We start from the raw sequence: 20,562 nt of genomic DNA, 5'->3' as shown, positions 1-20,562 counted from the left end.
AATGTAATTTTAACAACATTTTAAAAACTTTGTTTAACAAATTTTCAAGAAACTTAAATTGTAATATAATTTTAAAATCCTTGCTTGTGACTAATTAAATAAAAGTGGTAGGGAACATTCCCCATATAAGTTAGATTGTTTTTGTTCTAGTTTCATGGATTTTGGTTTTAAAATGTGAGATAGAATACTTTAAGTACCCCAGTATAAATAGCAACAAATATTTTTTATAAACAATTAACATAAAAATTGTGTATAATGAACCTCAAAATTTCTTAGTTTGACCATGATAAAACAACAAAAAAATTTGACATTGCTGGAGATTACTCTTTAAAAAAATTATTCCTAATGTATATGGCCACATTAAGTATGCAGTATGGTTGAAGATTTTTTTTTTTTTGCTAGGGGCTTTACGTCGCACCGACACAGATAGGTCTTATGGCGACGATGGGATAGGAAAGGCCTAGGAGTTGGAAGGAAGAGGCCGTGGCCTTAATTAAGGTACAGCCCCAGCATTTGCCTGGTGTGAAAATGGGAAACCACGGAAAACCATTTTCAGGGCTGCCGATAGTGGGATTCGAACCTACTATCTCCCGGATGCAAGCTCAGATGGTTGAAGAAACGGCTGTACCACGAGTTTCTTAAACGCTGGAAAGCCTACAAGGCAGCCAGTAGTAAAGTGGATGAGGTCATTGGTCTAACAAAAGCAAACTGGTAAGCAGGTCTATATGTGAAACGAGCGGAATATTTAACGGCTAATCAAATCGAGGAATCACAAAATGGAAGAAGTCCAACGTTTTTACGGCATCAATGAGGAAACAGATGGTTTGCTACTTGACTGGTGGTAAGCGCGAGTACACTGGCGGAACTACTTAGACAAAATGTCAATCTTGGAATTTCCGCACCTACCAATCCCAATCACCTCCGCTGTAGAAGCTCTATTGTAGGAAATGTACGTCACCGAAGTTAAGGCTATACTGAAGGAAATGAAACCAGGGAAAGCCATCTGTCTCGATTATCTTCCGGCAGAGCTTGTCTCTCGAAACGGGGTGTGCAGCAGTGTGGCTAAAGCAAGATTTTTAACCAGATCATCAAAGAAGGTCAAAAACCAACAGATTGGCAACAGAGTAACCATTCGAAAATAACGAAAGCCCTGTAAATTTTTCTAATTACCACCCAATCGCACTTCTGAGCCACACAATGACATATTTCGAGCAAATCTTCGACAACAGGATTAACGATTTAGCCAAACATTCAACAAGCCAACCTGGATTTGTGTAAAATTGTGGCACAACAGGAGCAACTCACGCAGCAGGGCTGTTACTTGATATACACTGTGAAAAGGATAAGAGGCTTCATCACGACTTTCTGCACTCTGAGAAAGCCTTCCATCGGGTACTTCATAACCTGATCAGTCAACACTACAAGAACATGCCATTCCAGAACACCTTGTTGAGAGGGTGTAATTGCTGTACGAAGAAACAAGGTGTTATGTTTGACACGGAGGTGTCGTATTGATTCACCTTCTCCCGTACCATTTTAGGTGTGGGCTAATCGCCATTTAAATTCGTGTCCTATAATCCTAATTTTCTACAAACCATCTTTCTTTACCTTCCCTCACTATGTTTGGTTTATTTAATTCATATACTCTCCGAGCTTAGCGCTCAATGTGTTGGTTTAACCTTATGGAAAGAAAAGTTCCTTGTATGTGCTGCCCTCTCTACGGAGAGTTCATACTGCAATGCTCCGCCCACTAACCAATGAGGGCTTTCTGTGTTGGGACCTCTTCATTACCCATCAAGTCGGGCGTGAGACGCCATTAAGGTGTTGTTACTTGAAGGAGATGGATCGTCAGTGTGTCTTGTGTCCCATGCGGGAGCGGATTTCGGACTGTGTAATGGATAACGGATAAAGGATATTAGTGAGAGGCCTCTTTCTCTCGCCCTCAGTATGATTGTAGTGTTCAACATCTTCCTCATGGGAGCGTCCCCAGACAGTATGAATTATTTATTTATCTTAAATATGATATCACATCTATGTGAGTATTAACATGGCGCTATGGCGTCATCTCTACTTTAGCAGAATTCCTTCTGGGCCTTAGTGAACAGGAACTTCTTTCGGCATCCATCTATTTTGAAACCCTATTTCTATAGTGTGGCATTTTGGCCTCCTAGTAGCATACCGTCTTCATATCTCGGCTACAAATATTTATTATTGTAATTCAAGAAAAAATCACGTTCGTTGTACAATTCATTTGTATATAGAGAGGTATCCAAGCTATTGATCATGCACTTAAACTTGTGTTACATTTATCTGGGCTGAAGCTGAATTACTTAATGGTTGAAAAGATAGCGTACTATTTTATTAATGGTTGCCACCAAATCACCCCACTATGTAAAGTTTTAAGCCATTTGAGTTCTAACAAAGAGGATGGAAATTTCATTTAATTCTCTCTGTCTTCTTTTTTTTCCTGGTTCATTCTTTGATTCTTACTTGTAATATTGTGCTTCGCTCCTTCGTAGTTATGGCCATTGTGACTGTTGAAACATTGCAATGGCATTGTTCGTGGTGTGTGCGCGTTGCCATGACAATATGCGACTGTTGTGGTTGATTTTTATTAATGTCGTGAATTCCCTTCTTGGAGACTGTCAACCTAGTGTGAAAATTTTATTTAATTGTATGATTTCCCCTTGCTCTTATGGAATTTTGAGCATGTTATTGAGCAATTAATTTCTAAAATTGGATTCTTATTCATCCTGCATGAGATTGCTCCTTAGTTTGTGTTCCTTACTTTGAGTGGCAGTCATTCGTGATAATTATAACGTGGAGTGTCGGTAGCCGTTCCTGTTGGAGAGAACTCCGTGAATAAGGAAGTAAAATTTTAAATGGAAAAGTAATAAACAAATTAATTATTTAATTTACGCTGTTTCTCTGGCATGTTGAAGCTTCTAAAAATATTAGCTTTAGTTATGACTAGTTCATTTTCTTTTTCTTATTGCGTTCGTCAACCACGATTTGTAATCTTAACTTTCCGTTTGGTGTTTTAACTTAATTTACTATTTGTTTCTCATTTAATTTTTTCTGTTTCGACGTTTTCCCTGTTACGATTTTCAATTTAATCTTATTTTAGGGAAATAAAAATGTTGTTCTTTTAAGTTAACATTTTCATACCAGGTACTGTTGTTGTAATTTATCTACGGGTTTTATTGAGACACCTTTCCATCAGTTCAGGTAAGTTTCTCTCTTTGTTTATTTTGGTGGTGTCTGATTTTGCTTCCTGTTTTCCTTTGCGAACTAGCTCATTTGCTGTAACAGCTAGTTTGTTTTCTATTTTTTTTACTACCGTTATCGTAGATGTGTTCCTTACTTTGAGTGGCAGTCATTCGTGATAATTATAACGTGGAGTGTCGGTAGCCGTTCCTGTTGGAGAGAACTCCGTGAATAAGGAAGTAAAATTTTAAATGGAAAAGTAATAAACAAAATAATTATTTAATTTACCCTGTTTCTCTGGCATGTTCAATCTGTCGCATGAGCGTCTAATGAATATCACATAACTGTAGGAGTCCACCAAGGCCCTGCCTTATCACCACTGCTGTTCATTCTTGTGACAGACTCCATTACATCAGACTTGACAGTCCTATACCATGGACACTTCTCTATGCAAATGATGTCATTCTGGCTGCAGAGAATAAGCTTGATGTCCAGCATCAAACAGAAGACAGGAACAATTGACTAGCGCAATATGTCCCGCGCCTCAACAAAAAGAAGACAGAATACATGACATTACATCGTCGAGAAGTTGGAAACATGCATGTTGACGGTGAAGATATAGCATGAGCACAGAAATGTAAGTACCTTAGCTCCACAATCCCCGATAATGGCCGACTTACTGATGAAGTCAACTTATGGATATACAAAGCTTGAATGAAGAGGAGAATGACAACGGAAGCCCTTGCGACCGTCAGATGAAGAACCATCTGGAATCTAAGATCTACCAAACTATTATCCATCCTGTTGTTTACTACGAAAACGAATGCTGGCCAGTAAAAGAGGTAGAACGCCAACAAAGGATCATGGATACGAAGATGCTTAGGTGGAAGCATGGCACAACAAGACTGCACAACATTTCAAATGATGTTACAGTTTTAGAAAACGTTTTGGCATTGCACCATCAGCGTATACACAGCATGTCCGTTTAAAGAGGTGCAAGAGACGGACAAGACAGCATAGAACAGATAAAGTGCACAACGACCTGAAAGCTGTGAGACTACATACAGACATGGTCCAAGAGCAAAACTAACTGGAGACAATGAATCACAACACCGGACCCTGCCACCAGGCAGGTATACACCAAAGAAGAAAAATAAGAAGAAGCAGACTGATGAATATTCTGTTATAAAAATGGGATACAATGGATATTTTACATATCCTAACATTCAACTCAGTATATTCAAATTCTCTCCCCTAAAGCCTATATCACCGAGCTCAATAGCTGCAGTCACCTAAGTGCGGCCAGTATCCAATATTCGGAAGATAGTGGGTTCGAACCCCACTGTCGGCAGCCCTGAGGATGGTTTTCCATGGTTTCCCATTTTCATGCCAAGCAAATGCTGGGGATGTACCTTAATTAGGGCCATGGCTGCTTCCTTTTGATGGGAATTTGGGTGCAAGGATTCGATTTTATAGTTAATGGAGTAAATGAAAAGTAAGTGGAAAATAAAAAAGCCACTTATTGCAGTTTAGTATACAGGGCATTAAAAATCCCTCTTTCACCGAATAATCTAAAAAATGAATTAGATTTCATAAAAGAAACAGCCAAATTCAATGGGTTCAATCCAGATGTGATCAACAAAATCACTAATAAAGTTAGACTAAAATTAACCACAAACCTTCCACCAATTAAAGCCAACAAACAAAAATTCGCAAAGTTCACATTTACCAACCCAAAAATCCATCAAATTACCAAACCTTTAAAAAAACACGACGTAAAAATCGCTTACACAATGCAAAAAACAAATCGAAATTTATTTTTTAATAATAACTCAGTCAATTCAACTAATAACAAATATTCAAACTCAGGTATATATAGACTCAGATGCTCAATATGTAATTATTATTATGTCGGTCAAACTGGCTGCTGTTTCTCAACTAGATATGCAGAACATTATAATGCCCAAAAATGTAATTTCTCTGCGATGAGTAACCACATGAGGGAAACAGGTCACAAATTTACAACAACAGATCAGGACCTACAAATCTTAAAAACAATTGAAAAGTGTAAACTCATGACGGAATATGAAAACTTATACATCTTCCTAGATCAACAATTCTACATAGACAAAAACTTAAATGACGTAATAGATAACAAAAGTCCTCTTTATGAACAGATTCCAATTCTATTTAAAAACCCATTCCTTCTGAATAGCAATTTTTATAAAATATTTAACACCAAATCAGTAAACACTCCCACCAATCCAACACACACACCACCCCCTGCCCCTTCTCCCGCTGCCGACAACTCCTCCTTGCGCGCAGCGAATAGGCCCTTAGCCACGCCTTCTCAACCTCAATCCCCTCCACCAAGACTTCACAAATACAATACGTGAAGTAAACGCTCGGCGATTGCCAGTTGCTCTAAAGCCATCAACATAAGTTAACATCTCAGCGGTCAAAGGGCTAAGTATTAACACTTTCCATTTAACTTCCACTATTCAGCCCCTTTATTCCAAATATGATATTTCATTAAATTCAAATAATTTCGTAATTACAGAATTCCATCACACACTTGGCTACTCACCGACTGACAACAACATTCCCTTTTGACTAGTATGCTCACCTCAACTTGTTCAACAATAAAAGCTACACATATCACTACTTTAAAGAAGATGGCCTAATGACGTCTACACAAACTTCAATATAGCCTACTGCACCAGCATTTCAACTAATATCCTCATCTTAAAAAGAACCAGACCATATGTAAATTCTTCAAAATTTATAAGCATATAAATAGAAACTTCAAGTACAACTACCACCACCAATGCTCAACTCTCTTCAAGTTTTCAATAACATGCCCTTTTACAATCAAATGGAATGTGCTTTCTGATTTTTATCTTTAATATAATACTAGCTGTAGTACCCAGCGTTGCCCGGATAGTTTTTGAATGTTTACCTTTAATATTTGTATTACCATTTAGTTGAGTGTGAAGTGAATGCTTATAGAATTCTTTTTGAGATGTTGATTTTACGACTTATGAGTTTTATAGTTATTTAGATGTATCTGATTTCAAGTTTTAGATTATGTAATTTTCGAGTAGACACTAATCTCGGTCATTTTATACTATTTACTTTTAAGCCCTTCTCAGCTCCTGCCTCAATGGAGGCTGAACGTGGACTTAAACGCTATCCACAGCATCACAGTTCGTATCAGAGACACATAAACAATGGATTTCGACATTAATATTGGTTATTTTCCTTATTTTTGCAAGTCAGGCCCTCTCATTCTCCAACACCAGTGGGGGCTAAGTGTATCTGACCCCCACAGTAATGTTTTCTATATAGTAAGTCATGTGTATACCAAGTTTGATTGAGAGATATGCTAAAACATACACACATCCTTAAACTCTGTCCCTTTGGACGTTTTCAATTTTTTGCCAGTTCTCATCCGCCTGCCGAGTAGGACTGAGCTTTATCTTAAACGGCATCCAGAGTGTTACAGTTCACCTCAGCGACCCCGAAAACTATGGATTAGACACAAATTTCGGTCATTTTCGGTTAATATTTACATTTCGCCCCTACTTTAGAGGCTAGGAGCCTCTTACCCCTAGCGTATATTTCTCCAGACAGTAGGTCCAGTATACACACATGCGTCCATTCTCTCGGTCATTTACTAAATTTTGTTTTTCACTTTTTCTCACCGCTATGCGAAAGGAGGCAGAAATTTGACTTCTAAAAAAATTGGAGCGTTACTATTCATCTCAGCGACCCCGAAAAGAATGGATTCGACACTATTTTCGATTATTTCTACATCTCATCCCGTCGTAGGTGTGCTAGGGTTGTCATACCTCCACGCACTTTGTCTCCTGATAATAAGTCATAAGTGGCCAAGTTTGTTTGAAATTGTTCCCGTAGTCCCGAAACGTATGGATTCAACACTAATATCGGTCATTTTCAGTCTTAATTACATTTCGTACCCTTATCTAAGGCTTCAAGGGGTGTCATTCCCCCTTAGTATTTTTTCAGGTAGTAGGTAATATTTGTATTAAGTTCTGCTGACAGTTATACTGGAACGTACAAAACAAATCCTTAACCTCGGTCATTTGGATATTTTCTGTTCTTGACTCCTTCTCACCCGCCTGGCAATTGGGGATCAACTTGGACTTAAACGACAACCGGAGTGTCACTCCTCATTTAAGCGACACCTAAAACAATGGATGTGACATTATTTTCGATTATTTTATATCTAACTCCCTTCCTAACCACTCACCACAAAAGGGGCCTTAATTTGGACTTTAAATGTCCAGAGTGTCACTATTCACCTCAGCGACCCTAAAAACTGTGGATTTGACACTAATTACGATTATTTTTATATATCACTCCCCCTTGCCCCCCACCCTAAATGGGGCTGAACTTGATATTAAAAATTTCCCGGGATGTCACTGTTCATCTAAGCGACCCCGAAAAGTATGGATTCGACACTATTTTCGTTTATTTTTAAATATGACCCCCCTTGCCCCCCGCCCCTAATGGTTCCTGGGATGTCTTATCCCCACGTGGTTTGTCTCTTGATACTAAAAATCCAGAGTTTCGCTATTCACTTTGGCGACCTCGAAAACTACGTATTCGACACAATTTTCGATTACATGTATATATCACTTCCCCCTCGCCCCCACGCCAAAGGGTCTGAACTTGGACTTTAAAAAACTTGGAGTGTCACTATTCATCTCAGCAACCGCAAAAAGTATGTATTCGACACTACTTTGATGATTTTCATATCTCAAGCCCCCCGCCCCCCACCCCTAATGGTTCCTGGGGTGTCTTATTCCCACGTGGTTTGTCTCCCGATATTAAAATTCCGGAGTGTTACTATTCACCTCGGCGACCCCGAAAACTGTATATTTGACACTAAATACAATTATTTTTATATCTCACACCCTTGCTCCCCACCCCAAAGGGGAATGAACATGGACTTAAAAAAATCCCGGGGTGTCACTATTCATCTAACCGACCCCATAAGTATGCATTCGACACTACTTTCGATGATTATTATATCTCACCCCATCGCCCCCCGCCCCTACGGGTTCCTGGGGTGCCCTAACCCAAGTGGTTTGTCTCCTGATAGTAAAAATCCGGAGTGTCAGTATTCATCTTAGCGACCCCGAAGAGTACTCGACATTCTTTTCGATTATTTTTATACATCACTCACCCCTTGTACCCCAGACTAAAGGGGGTTGAACTTGGAAGTTAAAAATTCCCGGGATGTCACTATTCACCTAAGCGACCACGAAAAGTATGGACTCGACACTATTTTCGATTATGTGTATATATCACTCTCCCCTCGCCCCCACCACAAAGGGGGCTGAACTTGGACTTTTAAAAAATTCGGAGTGTAACTATTCATCTCAGCGACCCCGAAAAGTATGGATTCGACACTATTTTCGTTTATTTTTATATATGACCCCCTCGCCCCTCACCCCTAAGGGTTCCTTACCCCCACGTGGTTTGTCTCCTGATACCAAAAATTCGGAGTGTCGCTATTCACTTTGGCGACCCCGAAAACTATGTATTTGACACTATTTTCGATTATTTGTATATATCACTCCCCCCTCGCCCCCACCCTAAAAGGGGGCTGAACTTGGACTTTTAAAAAAATCGGAGTGTCAATATTCATCTCAGCGACCCCGAAAAGTGTGGATTCGACACTATTTTCGTTTATTTTTATTTATGACACCCCCCGCCCCTAAGGGTTCCTGGCGTGTCTTACCCCCACGTGGTTTGTCACCTGATACTGAAAATCCGGATTGTCGCTATTCACTTTGGCGAACCCGAAAACTATGTATTCGACTTTATTTTCGATTATTTGTATTTATCACTCCCCCCTCGCCCCCACCCTAAAAGGGGGGGCTGAACTTGGACTTTTAAAAAATCGGAGTGTCACTATTCATCTCAGCGACCCCGAAAAGTGTGGATTCGACACTATTTTCGTTTATTTTTATTTATGACCCCCTCGCCCCCCGCCCCTAAGGGTTCCGGGCGTGTCTTACCCCCACGTGGTTTGTCTCCTGATACTGAAAATCCGGATTGTCGCTATTCACTTTGGCGAACCCAAAAACTATGTATTCGACATTATTTTCGATTATTTGTATATATCACTCCCCGCTCGCCCCCACCTCAAAGGGGGCAAGGGGGCTGAACTTGGACTTCAAAATAAATTGGAGTGTCACTATTCATCTCAGTGACCCCGAAAAATATGGATTCGACACTATTTTCATTTACTTTTATATATGACCCCTCTCGCCCCCCAGCGCTAAGGATTCCTGGGGTGTCTTACCCCCAAGTGATTTGTCTGCTGATGCTAAAAATCCGGAGTGTCGCTATTCACTTTGGCAACCCCGAAAACTATGTATTTGACACTATTTTAGATTATTTGTATATATCACTCCCCCCTCGCCCCCACCCCAAAGGGGGCTGAACTTGGACTTTAAAAAAATTGGAGTGTCACTATTCATCTCTGTGACCCCGAAAAGTATGGATTCGACACTATTTTTATTTACTTTTATATATGACCCCCCTCATCCCCCGCCGCTAAGGGTTCCTGGGGTGTCTTACCCCCACGTGATTTGTCTCCTGATACCAAAAATCCGGAGTGTCGCTATTTACTTTGGCGACCCCGAAAACTATGTATTTGACACTATTTTCGATTATTTGTATATATCACTCCCCCCTCGCCCCCACACAAAAGTCAGCTGAACTTGGACTTTTAAAAATATCGGAGTGTCACTATTCATCTCAGCGACCCCGAAAAGTGTGGATTCGACACTATTTTCGTTTATTTTTATTTATGACCCCCTCGCCCCCCGCCCCTAAGGGTTCCTGGCGTGTCTTACCCCCACGTGGTTTGTCTCCTGATACTGAAAATCCGGAGTGTCGCTATTCACTTTGGCGACCCCGAAAACTATGTATTCGATGTTATTTTCGATTATTGGTATATATCACTCCCCCCTCGCCCCCACCCCAAAGGGGGGCTGAACTTGGACTTTTAAAAAATAGGAGTGTCACTATTCACCTCAGCGACCCCGTAAAGTATGGAATCGACACTATTTTCATTTATTTTTATATATTACCCCCCTCGCCCCCCGCCCTAGGGGTGTTTGGGATGTCTTACCCCCACGCGGTTTGTCTCCTGATACCAAGTCATAAGTGTATCAAATTTGGTTGAAATCGCTCCAATGGTTTGGGAGGAGATGTGGTACAAACCCACCCACCCACATACATACAATGACTTTTATATACATATAGATTTTTTAATATCAGTGTTGTAATCTTCAAATGAATTCCACCCTTTTAAACTCCAATATTAACACAATATTGTTAAGTAATAGTATACCACACTTTATTTTGTATTAGTTATCTAATGTTCTCCAATCCGTTTTACAAGATATAGTTTTTAACAGTATTCATAAGTCATTCCCAATCAGGTACGTGATCTATTCATAAGTAAAATATGGCTGATGATGCCTACAATGGATAGGCGAAACATGTACCATGAAATGCATTAATTTTAAGCTAATATTTGATAAGGACAAAGTCGTAACTTTGAAGATTGTATTGTATTGAACAGGTAGGAGAACAATATACACATTCTAGTGTTATTTAATATAATTACTATGAAGTGTTTGCAAATTGAAATACTGTCATTTGTTTCGCAAAAATATGGTTTTTGGCAAGTAAAAACACAGAGATACTTGAAATAAATATTTTCTATGCAAGAACCAGGTGGCTCCAACAAAAAATTTATTGCTATAAAAGACAAGAAAATTGAAAATGTAGCTACTGTACAGACTGAATGTATCAAGGAGGTCATAACTAAGGTACTGACAGAAATAATTATACCATCATTCATAATTATTTTATACACTTTTCTTATATCCTGAAAAATTAGCAAAAATATAAAACTTAACAATATCGAGTTTCTAGATTTAGTTTACAATCTACAAACATGACTTTTTCTGTGTGTCACCGTTGGTGCGAATGTACAAAATTACTTAGAATATCTGGAGGTAATAGTTGCAGACCACATTGCAGATGATAAGAATGTGATGAACAAATGATGCAGTGACCGTGACATTTCCACAATGACTAGCTATTTTGTTTATCCTCTTATCTTCACATTCCCCTGTTCCCATATTTCTATACATGACTTGACTTGTCACCCCTTTGTCCATTTTTCATTGTTGCTTAAATATCTAGCTTTACCAGAGTTTTTTTGTAGATATTTATTCAATGAAACTACATGACAGAACATTAAATATGATCTTAATGTTCCTGAATATTATAGATAATTTTAACCAATAGAATTATTTTGATATTCATATTTAAATGTAACCTTGTAAAGAAAGGATTAAACTGATGAAAAAACTTTTTGGAGATATACCAACCACCACAGAACACAACTGTGAATAGGTAAAATATATTCCTTACTGTGTAGAATTTGTAGTGTACATACTTTGTTTCTCCTTTGATGTATTGCAACAGCTGATCATCTGTATGTTCTTCTATCAATATCTCCTCCTTAATATCTTCGAACGGCTATAAGTAAGAAATAAGAGGAGTAGAATAAAGAAGGGAATAAAAATATATAAGCCTAAACAAGAAACAGCTGAGAAAATAAATTTCATAGTTGCACAAGAAGAGTATAATTAATCTCCCATTTTAAAAATATAAGAATGGAAAGGTACAATCAAATCAAAATCACTCTAAATGCAAAAGAGGTGTCTACCTTGGTGCAAATGGTACAAACAAATATATTATTATGAAGCACTAAATGTTAAATGAACAGAGAAGAAGACAATTTCCTAAAATGCAGTATTATACAACTTACACTAATTTTCTTTATTAAACACACAGCTCACCCTTATTAAATTTACATTATATTCACAAAATTCTACTCATAATATCTTTTGTATTTAGAAACATAATCAAATCATATAAAACATGTGCAATTACTTCAAACAATACTATACAACTGCTATTAGATTAAAATTTACATTGCATTTATTTTTATTTTTTTACCCTTTTTGGAACCCAACTTGCATAATGACCTGCTGCGTCCTAACCCGAGTCCCTTTTGCCACTGCTTTTCAGACAACTGATAAGAAAGATAAGAACTGAAAAAGAAAACACTGTAGGATAGCATTAGACAAGGTAGCAAGAGAGAAGGAGGAACATTTGTAAACATGAAATTTTAAAATTGACTACATATTTGTGAATATTCAGCAGAGTTTATGTACACATTTGTGTGGGGATGGAGACACATCTGTGTATGTGTACATGTACAATTTAGGGGGAAAAAAAATCTTAATAAATACCATCTCCAAATCATTACACAAAACCATTTCTTGTTTCTCTTTCTCTTTCTGTTGATCCCTATCTCCATAATGTCTAGCTAATTTCCTTATCCTCTTACATTCACATTCCCCTGTTCCCATCTTTCTACACATGAATTGTCACCTGTTTGTTCATTTCCGTGTTCCTATATACTTTCTTTCCCAAAACACTTCACTACATTACCAAATAATCCCACATTATTCCCATCATTATCCCAAAAAGTGGACAATGCCTTAAATAATTACCATAGAAATATCCCTCTCCTTACATCGTATTAAGAGCAAAAACATAAATCTATCAATCAATCAATCAATCAATGGAATTTAGGGCTGTTGGTTGTTTATGCAGAAAAAGATTGTGGAAATGTATGAAACTACTCCCTTGGTAAATTTTCCAATCGCCAAATCATCTTATAAGTGAACATTTGCCAAAATTTGTCCCCTTGGATTCCAACTTATCTTCATGTTGTGACCTTTCCTACATATAAAGAATATGACTTAAATGTATTCATCAACTAGTGTCATTCCAAGCCATCTCTCCAATGACATCTCAGAATATACTGCTTAATCGAACAGCTTGTGTCCTTACTCCAAGTCTTCCCAGCTGAAACTTTGCAATATCTTTGTAACACAACTCTTTTGTCAGAAATCACCTACAAGAAATAGAGCTGTTTCTGTGGATTATTTCCTGTTCTCTAATCAAGTAATACTGATGACAGTCTCATACTCTCATTGTGGCCTTTGTGGACATTTATATCTCCTCTCCTTTATAACCCCTAAATACCCTCATAATTATGTGTTCTGTAAATTTTATTTTCAGTCCTGGTTATGTGATTACCACAATGAAGATCAACCCTTATTATGAAAACCTAGCAACTTACAGAGGAACTTTTACGCCATCAACACAATAATTAAACCAGAGAGGTTTAATTCACTATTTGTGAAACATGCAACCTTACTTTCCACCCTCAAGGACATTGAAACTCTTGCGCATGTTCTGGGATCTTGTCCTCATGGTGAACTTTTAAGGAATACGCGTCATCATAACATCCGCTTGATAATTGCGACAACGCTAAAAGACCATGGTTTCCAGGTATTTGAAGAGGTTCATGGCTTAGTGGACAACGGAAGGCACAGAAGGATTGACATCATTGCTTTCAAGAATAAGAAGAGTGGTTACATCATCGACCTCACAATTCGCTTTGAGAGCCATAAGTCGCAGCTCTGAGATGTTAACCTCAAGAAGAGGAATATTTACTTACCAACAATTCCTTACTACAGGGAGAAATACCAGATAGAGGAAATCGACATAGTAGGTCTGATGACTGGAGCTAGGGGAACGATTCCTGCTTTTGCCGCTAATTTCTGGAAACAGATGTCTCTGCCATTTATAACGTTACAGGAGATTGCCATCATAGCCTTAAGGGGCTCACTGATAATTCTAAGAAATCACTGTTACAATTAGGTTACCTTCAACATTTCTCAAGTACAGTATATCTATTTCTCTTCTAAAATTAAATGTAAAAGTATACTTTGTCGCGAGGCAGCCTCTGCATGAGAGGAAGTATTCCATAATATAAGAAAGGTCTCATAATATTGCCCTGTGGCACCCAATCACATACTTGTTACAGCATCAAATATAACTTCACCTACTCTAATGCTCTGAGTCCTATTTTCTAGAAATACACCAGATATGGGCTAATTATTAGGGTAAAAGGTATATTTCTACCTTTATGTAAATTATCGGCCTTTACAGCCTAATCCTTGAACATGTTTGGTGGTAAAGTTACCCCTTGGGATATCCCTGTCCTCAGTAATGTCTTTTTTTCATATAGTGGCTACAGTAAGAACCACAATGTAATTACATTATTCAGATGGTTTTGTGTCATTTTTGTTAGAGCTCATGTTCTGTTGTTTATCATCTACATATGCATATTGTTGCTATATGGAAGTAAATAATGTGACTTATCATTAAGATTGTGCACTCTGTAAATTACATGCATTATTGATACTATTCACAAGTTCAGTTGACAATTCTTAAGAGTGGTTCTAGAAAACTGACAAATTTTCAGGTGATGGGGAGATGAAAGGACCTTTCGCCAAGAAAGCTAGGCATTATCAGAAAGCTATTTGTTGATAAACATTATTTGCAGCAAGAAATAGCTTCTGGATTGCAAATATCACAGCAATCTGTTAGTAGAATTAAAAATGTGAAGACAAGTAGAAGACAAAATGTCAATATGTTGGAAACTGTGTGGAAAAGAAGAAACTAACCCCGAGGAGTAAGCGAAAACTGATTCAATTGTCAGTAAACAATCGCAAGGTTACTAGTTCAGATTTACGCAATAAATTTGCAGAGTATGGGTCATTCGTATCAGCCAGGACTGTGAGACGAGAGCTGTTTAATGCTGGAATAAAAGCAAGATGATCTTTAAAAAAAGCAAAGATTACTCCTGCTATGGCTGCAAAGAGGTTCCAGTGGGCGAAGAATCTCCAGAATTGGTGATCTAATGACTGGAAAAAGGCAAGTCCATGACAACTGTAATTCCTAAATCATCACTCATTATTCCATTTTTAACCCAAACTAACTGATGTAAACCTATAGTTCAGTACAAGTGTGAAATTTTTCTTTGAAACTGTACAGCTTACTGCATTTAATGTAAGGCTTATTTGTTTCTTTTATTTCAGGTTTGTTTTAGTGACCAATTGGTATTTACTGTTGAAGAAGAGACAAGTCAATATGTCAGAAGAAAAGAAGGAGAAGTATTCCATTCAGATTGTGTAAAGCAGAGTGTGAAACATCGAACTTCAGTGATGGTCTGGAGTGTGTTTTATTGGTAGGGCTGTAGATGATTATATATTGTTGAAGGAACTATGAGACATGAACAGTATAGTATTAGAAACCCGTTGCTACCTCAGGTGCAAGAGTGGTTTGGCCTAAGTGAATTTATTTTTTAGAAAGATGGTGCTCCTTGCCACAAAGCAAAAAAGTAATGGACTTTTTAAAGGGAAACAACGCAAAATTGCTTGATTGGCCTGGAGACAGTACAGACATGAACCTCATAGAAAAACATTGGGCAACAGCAAAGAAGAAATCCAAAAAAGAAATATAACAACAAAAATTGGCTTGATTGAGAAGCTCATTCAGATCTGGTTTCATGATGACGATTTAAAGAGTCAGCATAAAATACTCATTGAGGGTCTGCCCAGTCAAATCAAGTGACTCATTAAAGCTCAGGGGATATATACCAAGTATTCAAGTCATAAATTAAAAATTGGTAACATTCCATGTGTTCAATTCTCAATTTGTTAATGTTTACTCTAATAATGTGGCCACAGCATTATGACCAACCATTGAGCCACTATTTTATCTAGCCCAATTGCCCTAATTTTTGTCAGTAGTCTACAAAGATCTACCCTATCAAAAGCCTTAGATATGTCAATCGTGATACATTTGACCTCATGAATCTACTATATCTGCTATATCTTGCTGGAATCTACAATGTGAGCTTCAGTGGAATAATGTTTCCTAAACCTGAACTACCTTCTATCGAACCAGTTGGTAATTTTGTAAATGTGTAAATGATAAGATAACAGTCTTCCTTACGTAACACATTCGACTTTCACTCCTTCAGCCAGTTAAATAGACTATAGGCAGCTGAACAGCCATTTAAGAGATCTGTTGTCTTATCACAACATATGATACTGACATCTGTAACAGTGTATCAGCTTTGCTTTTTCTTATCATCTTCAAGGAGGCACATTTCTGTTTCATTATAAAGACTGAGCTGTTTACTGCCCTACCCCAACAAGTTTTTCAATGCTCCGGAAAGTATATTCATGTGAACTTATGACATGCAGCTTGATACTGCAATTTTAGCCAAGGACATTCTAATATTTTGTATGTTTAGACTGACACCTATAATGATATCCTCTTTTTATGGCTTGTAAGAGCAATCAGGATCCTGATTTTTCACCATACAGGTTTGAATTTGAGGCTGATGATGCCCTTAATATGGGCGAAACATGTCCCTTAACATTTTATAATAATATTTAATTTCTAAAAAGATCTCTTTGTATTGAATAGGTGGATATATAAATAAACACTTGTAACATACTTTGTATTTACGTACATTTCAATACGGACCTAACATGAGAATTATAACATGTAATGAATTTCTTCCCTATATAATTTCTTTGTTGGGTTACGCATGCATAAATGACAGGTACAGTAAGCTACTGCCAACTATTGACGACAATTTGAAGCCATATATAGGTATAATCAGTCTGAAATCAGGCTTTGTTGGCATTCTTTGTAGACCATGCGAGTTTGTTCTGGCACTACAAAGGCAACCAGTTCACACGACAAAAATCAAGAGGATTCTTCACCAAACTTCCTTCCTTCAATTATTTCTACATTTCAAGCTACGGCCAACAACAAGCAAGAACGTTCCCATTTTACTATCAGTACAAGAGAAAATAATCACTTTAACTAGCAGAGACTTACACAGCAACACTCATTTGTGAACCTCTCATTACTTCTTCAACGAAAATAAGAAGACTGTGGACTCGCTTCATTAATGCCGAGTATAACGTTTCCAACAACTCTATCACACACACAGCATCATACGACATGTTAACACTACAAGCTTTCAACAAGAATGTTTCAATGTCATCTTAAATAATTAAGCTACTTAAGGTTCATTTTAACCTTTTCTACAACTTGAAACTGAGTTGCCTTTAACTAGATTCCACTCTCACTTTGATACTGTAACCCAAGATCTCAACTTTAGACATAGACTTTCTAATCATTTATGGAAATATGGATTAGTTGACTATTGTTATAAAATATTTAAAATCATCAGTGTAAAAGCACACCAACATTATTTGTTTATCTCGCAAACGTTTTTAAACAAGTTTTAATTGTGTAAATTGACATTTAAGAACTTGTAACAATTTCGCATATTTTTAAAATACTCACATTTCTCTGTGTAACATTTCGAATAAAGCAATCACAATTCTGATCTTTATCTGTTAAGCATGAAAGTATGGCTGATGATGCCTATACAATGGGTAAAACATGTCTTGTCAAATTAGTATAACAATAGATACAATTTTAAGAACCCAACTGTATTAAATAGGTTGATCTTAATAAACTTCTGTAATATTTTTAAACCAATGTACATTTCAATACAGACCAATAATGACATTTATAACATGTAATGTCCAACCTGACAAAGAATATGGATGTATGCATGTATGCTCAAGCATAGCTCTCAAAGCAAACTTGGTACACATACGACTTACTCTACCTACTCTCTGGGAAGGAGATGACATGCCTGTCGAGAAGTACTGTACTACATAACAAACAGGGAAAACAATTTCCGATCATTTATGTCTTACACAGTTTTACCGTACTGACTATGATAATATAATTCATGAATTTAGACTTCTGTTACTTAGTCCATATCGATACCGAGCATTGCTAACATGGAAATATGGTGCAGTCGTGTTCAATTGCAATGGTTTTCGGCATGATTGTTTTAAGGTGTAAAAACCGCATGGTCATCGGTCCTTATTGACAAGGAAAACTATGAAGATGATTTAAAAAAAAAAGAATTGTAAAGGAATGATCTCTTGAAGAATAAGAGAGAGTGATGACTGAAGAAAATTGAATGAAAATCGGTATGTTAAGATGGGGATTGAGGCACTACAATCCAGGCTATGAAAATCCACAGCCTGTTTCCAGTCAATCTTCTGGGTCAGGAATGGATTGAATGAAGGCCCCATCTAAGAGCGAGGATGGGAATTGTGCCAGCTGCAGAAGAATCCAGGTTATAAATAATGTTATTCATGCTAAGGGAAATGGTACCTTAGGGGAAGGCCTAATGTTTAAACTATATAAATAAAATCGTAATTACCGTGTCTCTGTACATTGCCTATTTTGGAGAAATTTTCACTCACTTTTCTGTATTAGGTGTAATAATGACCATGTACACTTTTTTAGCTTTGGTGTCTGTTTGTCTGAGTACTCATAACTTGAAAACTACTGAATATATTTTTACCAAACTTCATATTCAGAATCCACCTGTCCTTCGGTAGGCATTGGGGCCAATATTGTTTCTAAATCTCTGAACTAAATGGGGTTATACAAAACTGAAACTGTGATTTTTCACTCCTTCAAAATATAGACAACCAAACTGGCTTATCAAATTATGTACATTACCTCAAGAGAGTCTTCCTGGGTTGACCCTGGCTCTGTTAACTCTGATTTAACTTCTTCTTTCAGAGCTATCACTTCTGATACAAGTTCAATATTTTCCTGTGAAAAATAAGATATGTTAGGTATGCTCATAACACACATCTACAAACATAGTCACCAACAAATGAGCAAGTTAATCCATTAATTGCCAGTATTACAGTTATTTCCAAAATTTCACTAATGTTTAAGGAAGATTTCTACCAGCAGAGGATTGTTATAACCAAAAGCTGTACTGAGAATGGTGTCAATATTCTTGCCCACTCCTTATGTCAGAGAAAGGATGAGACCGAGAACCAAATTTCAAATGACAAACACTTTCTAGCCATATCAGAAGATATCCTAGCAGGGATGGAATAGGGGCCAACTTGCACAGAATTTGGAAGGAAGCAGCCATAGAATGACTAATTACTCAACACAGTCATTTAAATACAGCCAGGTCACTGTCCCCACAAAACAACTCTCTGTAAACAAATAGATATTGATTTCCTGAGAAAATTCCTAGCAGGTAACATTCACATAAACCCTTTCAACCACTATCATTCCACTCAAAGAGATCGAGGTGTGTCCCTTTTCCCTCGATTTGCAAGAACAGCATGATATCAAAGTGGCTTCTTTAATCGTTCTGTTTGGCTGTGGAATGAACTCCCACCACAGATAAAAGAACTGCCTGCAGAAAAATTTTGTAAAGAGGCAAAAAGGAGATATATATATAATGAAGCCTTTTGTACATAAAATAATTTTTCTACTGTGTGAACGTTCAGTATGAGTGGGAGGACGGATGAAAGTTTATGGGATCCCGAGTGAGTGAGACTGTATGTGGGTATGAGTGAGGCAGCCTAGCTAAAGTATATGTGAGGATTCTAGAGAGAGAGAATGTTGAATTACTTGAATGTTGAACAGGTCTTCTGAGTATTATGTAAATATGCCTAAGTAAATATGGTAAGTATATAAGCACACTACTGTGTGTAGAATGTAGATGTATATTCCTGAATATTGTAATCTTAAGTGGTGACGGAGGCACTTTCGTGTTTGTGAGGCTATGCCCTTTCTACATTCACCATCCCTAAATTGTACCTACAATTAGGGTAAAATAATAATAATAATAATAATAATAATAATAATAATAATAATAATAATAATAATAATAATAATAATCATAGACATAAACACTAAATTGTATGAACTGTTTTCACATGTACAATCATATCAATCAAATCTTAAAAGTTGTTTGAAGCAATTACAAGGATTACAACTGTTTGAATCATTTTCTGTTCTCAGCATACAGTTTGTTTGCAGACAGACTAAAATACCTTGAATTATTGGAATCACATTCTCAACTCTGGTTTTGCCGAGCTCACAGGAGCTACAGAAACCATTAAGACAGTTCTGTTTCAAACAGCAAATTTCAAAGCTTCCAAGTGTAAAATAAAAAAAATTAACATGAAAGAAGCAGGCTTATCACAGTCATATACCAGCGAAAGATGTGATGTAGCTCAAACTCAAAGCAACTAAAAATGAAATGTTTTACTACTACAAGGATGTTATGTAGTGTTCTGTGAAGAACTGTGGGGATGAGAACACTGTCAGTGGAGAGTCAGCAGTGTTGGAGTGTACAACTGAAGTTTCAGAAGCTCTTTTATGATCTACTACGAGACCTTAAACCCCTTCAGACATACAGTGAATAATTATGCACATCAGTTT

At 37.3% G+C, this 20,562-nt stretch overlaps 1 protein-coding gene across 1 annotated transcript in view; it reads right to left on the bottom strand.

The window, feature by feature from the left end:
- LOC136885913 (uncharacterized) overlaps positions 1-18,898 on the bottom strand; it is a 151,000-nt gene extending 132,102 nt beyond the window's left edge. The window contains exons 1-2 of the mRNA XM_067158605.2: positions 18,826-18,898; positions 11,720-11,802 (exon numbers count right to left, since the gene is read on the bottom strand). The gene's annotated coding sequence lies outside the window, so the exon portion shown is untranslated. The remainder of the gene's footprint in view (positions 1-11,719; positions 11,803-18,825) is intronic.
- Between the last annotated feature and the right edge of the window lie 1,664 nt (positions 18,899-20,562).

Source organism: Anabrus simplex, chromosome X (assembly GCF_040414725.1).
Source record: "Anabrus simplex isolate iqAnaSimp1 chromosome X, ASM4041472v1, whole genome shotgun sequence".
Classification (NCBI taxonomy): domain Eukaryota; kingdom Metazoa; phylum Arthropoda; class Insecta; order Orthoptera; family Tettigoniidae; genus Anabrus; species Anabrus simplex.
Note: the sequence above shows the minus strand (reverse complement) of the source record. Positions and strands in the feature narration are given on the sequence as shown.